At 42.6% G+C, this 4,834-nt stretch overlaps 1 long non-coding RNA gene across 4 annotated transcripts; it reads left to right on the forward strand.

Annotated features, from left to right (window-relative positions):
• Nucleotides 1-265: 265 nt before the first annotated feature.
• On the forward strand, nucleotides 266-4,191 carry LOC138913588 (uncharacterized). Of its 4 annotated transcripts, none has more exons than XR_011419374.1 (4): nucleotides 269-727; nucleotides 2,686-2,862; nucleotides 3,489-3,630; nucleotides 3,694-4,187. It is a non-coding gene; the product is annotated as an uncharacterized lncRNA (long non-coding RNA). The 4 variants fall into 4 exon arrangements; XR_011419375.1 differs by having other exon boundaries at nucleotides 269-581; XR_011419373.1 differs by having other exon boundaries at nucleotides 266-2,862; nucleotides 3,444-3,630; nucleotides 3,694-4,191.
• The last annotated feature ends 643 nt before the right edge of the window (nucleotides 4,192-4,834 follow it).

Genomic DNA, 4,834 nt, shown 5'->3' on the forward strand with positions numbered 1-4,834 from the left:
ATTCCAATGCCAGCGATCTCCGAGAGCCTCGCTCCTCAAGTTGGCAACCTGACCATCATTAAGAATGCCATTTGTACCAATAAATTCGAATGGCCCCGTCTGACGACGGCCTTTGCGGTCGGCGAGCGATCGATATGGCTATTAAATTTAACAATTAGAATTTATCAATGGGCCTCGATCGGCGATCTCTCAGATTTAATTGTGTCAGCTTACCGCGGGAAGTCATAATTCGAACTACCCTCCTCCTTTTTGTAGGGTCCCTGGAAAAGAGACCTACGACAAATTAGACAAGTACAAAATACAAAATAAAAAATCCAAATTTCGCATTCGAAAGCCGCTACGAACATGGCAATTTCCAAAATTACATCGTGATCTTAAACTGCGAATTGCCAAAGTGCAGCAAAGTTCAGAGCAATTTTGCTCGGCAGCCAACAGGCAACAAAACGGCAACAAGCGAACAGACGGACACCACGGACACCATGGACACCGGCAACAGCAACAGCAACATCTACAGCGGCAAGAGCAACATCCAATAGCAACGGCAGCAACAGCAACATGAAGAAATTCCTTAGGAGATCTCGGTGAATTCAAATTGCTTCGTGTGCAAGAAAATTAGTCTTGGCTGATCCCAACCGATCCCAATTCCGATCCCCCTGGCCAAAAAGCGAATAAGCCAGAAAGCCAGAAAGCCACAGCAACAACTGCAACCAATAAGCGGGGTCTGTAGGTAGGTAGATATATAATAATAAGAGCAAGTTGGCGGCATCCTCGGCTCAGCGCAAAACTAATCAAGGGCTAAAGCTAAATCCAATCCGATTGTGCCGGCAAAAAGCAGCAGGCGCTCTTGGCCAGGCTCAAACTGAAACCAAAAAAAAAAAAAAAGAAATACAAAAAAAAGAGGGAAGAGGGAAACTGGCTCGGAGCGATAAGCGAGGAGCTGTGGCAGCCATGTCTGTCTCTGTCCGGTATCAATGGGTTTTCGGCCAGATCCCCTCGGTTATGGCCATGTTGGTCAGCGGAGTGGAGTTGGCTTTCTGGAACGGAACGAAACGAAACCAAACGAAACCGAACGGGGCAACTGTTGATGTTTTTAGGCGGTCGCACGTCGGCAGCAGCGGCAGCAACGCTCACTACTTGCGATTCGTGAAGTAATTACTATAATTACCTTCAAGGTAGATTTTCCAAAACGATGCGAGGGCAGCAGGGAACTTAACTCAGCCGAACTGAACTGAACTGGCCATTGGTAGATCCCGAAAAGCTGTTTGGCCGGCCTGCCCCTTCTGGCTTTTGTAATAATTTTGTTGTTTTCTGGCCTGCAGTTTGCCTCGATATACTGGGTACTGGATACTCGCCTCCGAGTTCGGGGTTCTGGGTTGTTATTATTATTATATGATACACCATTGCAATGGCCGTTTCCAGTCCGCTTGTTGGCTGCCAATTTCTTATGTTGCTACAGTTTGTTCTGCTCGTTGGCCCCACTTGGCTTTTTTTCTGTTTTTTCTGTTTCCCGGGCTTAATCGGAAATTAAAGCTGAGGGGCTGCTGCCGGCCACGACTTTGACTTTGACTTTAATTTTCGCTGCAGTTGGGTCTCCATTTGCCGAGCTTGTCGTTTGTCTAATACTCTCCTACCTGGGAACATCTTCGCCACGTAATTGTTTGGCTCATAAATCATACCGAATTTCGTTTCTTTTTACATTTCCCTGTAATTTTTGAACGAAAAATTGGCGCTGGTGTGGGCATACATTTTCACAGACTGCAAATTAGTTACTTACAGCTGACAGGGGGGATAAGAATGTTTTTTTTTTCGTTTGTAAGCTACTCAAAAAATTCGAGTTTTAATTTTAAAGTCTTGTCATGGCCACTGCCTCTTCATTAGGAAAGTTTCTGCACTTTCCAATCCTGCAGTAATCGAACCACCCTTTTGCAACTGCCACAGAAACTTTTACATCATTTTAAAACGGTCGCAAAAAAATGGAAGCATTTGGGAAAGTTGCAGCTCGGTTTTCCCAAAACCCCCTTCTCCTCCTCCTCCCAAAACCCAAGTCCAAAGTCCCAAAACCCAAGCCCGGAGTTGCCGAATTCGAACTAACTACACTTTAATGTAATTCATACAATTTCCATTTGTCTAACCATCCATTAATCATTCGCACGCTGGTGAACACGGCCAAAAGGCGGGGCAAAGGTGGCCAGAAGGGGTGGGTTGAGGGGCTGATGGGCAGATTGACTCCCCGGACCTGGCCAAATTTGAAGCTTTGTTTACGTGTGACAATCGGGCGACAAGTTGGAAATCAAAAGCATCTCCATCTTCCCATCTCCACCTCAAACCCAGCGAAAAGTTGGCCCCGAAATTTATTCATTTGGCCTGACAACTTTGTGGCATTGGAAAGAATCCAATGCGGTTGGCCAAACTTATTAGGCGCAGTGAAGCATGGCCTGCAAATTGGTACACCTTGACGCTTCACTGGCTCCGCAGACTCGCAGGATTCGAGGATTCCACTGGGGGGACTCGAGGCCAAGACAAAAGGCGGCCAAAAGACAGCCAGCCAAGGGGGTGAGATACTTGGGCAGATACAGATACTTAGCGGCGATAAAGACAACGCTTGATTATGAGAAGCCAACCCATGGCTGAGGAATTTATTTGTGTTGTATATTTATTTATGAGCTTGTCCCTCTCGCCGAGCAGAAACAAAAGAACCCAAAATCCAGAGCACAGAACACAGAACGCAGAACTCACAACCCAAATCCAAATCCCCGGCAGAATCACTCAAGTGCGAACGGAAACGGGCGCCCAGAACTTCAGAACTTGGTCCTGCCATCGGGCAGGAAATCAGCGATTAAGCAACCAACTAACCAGTAACCAGTGAGTCAGTCACCAGTAGGCAGTTGTTACTCCGGCAACACAAAGAAAAATCTCCGGAACTTATACTTTTAAGAATTATTATTTTAAAAAATCATGCAAGACAAACTGACTACAAGACTTTATAGATTCCTGCCTATTTACAATAATGTTTATCTTTTTTACTTTTCATTTTAATAATGAATTAATATCTTTTAGAATTATATTTTAGTTATGAAATCTGGGCTGAAAACATGTTAAGAAAACAAAAAGGAAATAAGAACTTATATTTAAAATAAGTGAAAAGTAATGAATATAAATCTAGGCACCCTTCATTTTGAAACATCCAAAAACATTATTTTTCTAAAGTTAGAGAACCTACTACAGTTGCTTTAAATTGTACATTTCTTATCCTTCACATGTATATACTAGTAATTACGTAAACATTTAACTTTTAACTAAAGTGTATAATCAAAACTAAAGTCTAGTTTTTAAAATATTGGTTATTTCGACTTATTACTCTTACGAAAATGGATTTTTTAAAAATTAAAATTTTTTTAAGGTATATTTTAAATGTTGAATATCATAAATTTTTGCTTTTTTAGGATATTTTTTTCCTCTGTGCATCCTCCTCAAATCTCTGCCCCCAGGCCAGCCTCGCGAATGGAAGTGTGTAATTTTTGGTATTAATTGCTCGGTCTCGCAAAACTTTCCGGCTTCCAGTTAGCCTCTTCAGCTGAAATAATAACAATGCCAGAAGGATCGAACTGCGGAGAGGAGGACGGCAAAGGGGTGAAGAGGTTCAATTGAAGGCTTAGGAAATAATTGTAGTATCGTCTTGTAATTTGCTTGCAGCGACTGGACACGCCCACCGACAATTGGCAGGGCGGCTATTTCAATCTCTCCCCCCGCGAAGAAGGGGTTTCCAAGGGGGCTTCGAATGGAGGATTTAACATATTGACTGTGACCTTTTGTTGCCGCTTGCTGTTTGCCGTTTGCTGTTTGTTGTTTGTTGTTTGCCACGGCGGCAGCTCGAAATTTATGCTCACATGGCGCCTTCGATAAGATCGAGAACTCCTTGCTGGCGGAAAGTAAATTTCCCCCTCTATTCCCGTCCCGTCCCATCCCTTTTAAGCCAACGTGCTGAGAGCAACAACAGAAATAACAGAAACAAGGACATGTCGCTGAAAGCATTATCAAATATTATGCATATTTTGTGAGCTCCAATATACAATTTTTTCCCCTGCCAGCTGGTTGGGGAAATGGAAGTTGCTATTTCGAGCTCTGCTTTAGAATGTCTACAAAGTTTGCTTTATCTCATGCATAAATCAGTTGCTAAAATAAACAAAAATTGTATATGAGAGTTGACAGGCGGCGGGGAGTGAGTTGAATATTGCGTGGGTGGTTGGAGACCCGCAAAGATTTCTCGGGGGAGGGGCGTGGAAAATGGAAAAATGCGCTATTTCGAGTGCGAAAAGGAGCGAGCAGAAGAACTTAATATAAAGCAAAGACAAGTAATGATTTCTGAGCCCAAACCTCAGGAATTCGCTTGTCGGGTGACTCATGGAAGGCGCCTGATTTGCATCGGCTGGAAAATGACAAATGAATCAGCCAATCAACATCATCGGTATTCACAATCTTCACTATGGAAAACCATATCTAGATTTAAAAAGACAAAGTGCTGTTGCCCTTTTTATTTCCATTGAAATTTAACATGTTAATAATAAGAAATCTACTTAGAAATTAAATTGAAAACATAATTATAAATTCTTTCTGAACTAAAAATGTATGTTATAAATGTCCATTACATTTTTTATGATTTAATTAACCCTACTGAAACTATTTTGATTTAAATGAAAATGTTTTCTGCAGTGAAAATCCAATGCCAACAGCAATGTCTGCTAATACCTCTAAGCCATGTTGCCCTGCACTTTTATCCCTCATCCTCATCCTCGACGGATGACGATGTTGACTCATTCTTCACCGAAAAGCCCCT

Source organism: Drosophila takahashii, chromosome 3R (assembly GCF_030179915.1).
Source record: "Drosophila takahashii strain IR98-3 E-12201 chromosome 3R, DtakHiC1v2, whole genome shotgun sequence".
In the NCBI taxonomy this organism is placed as follows: domain Eukaryota; kingdom Metazoa; phylum Arthropoda; class Insecta; order Diptera; family Drosophilidae; genus Drosophila; species Drosophila takahashii.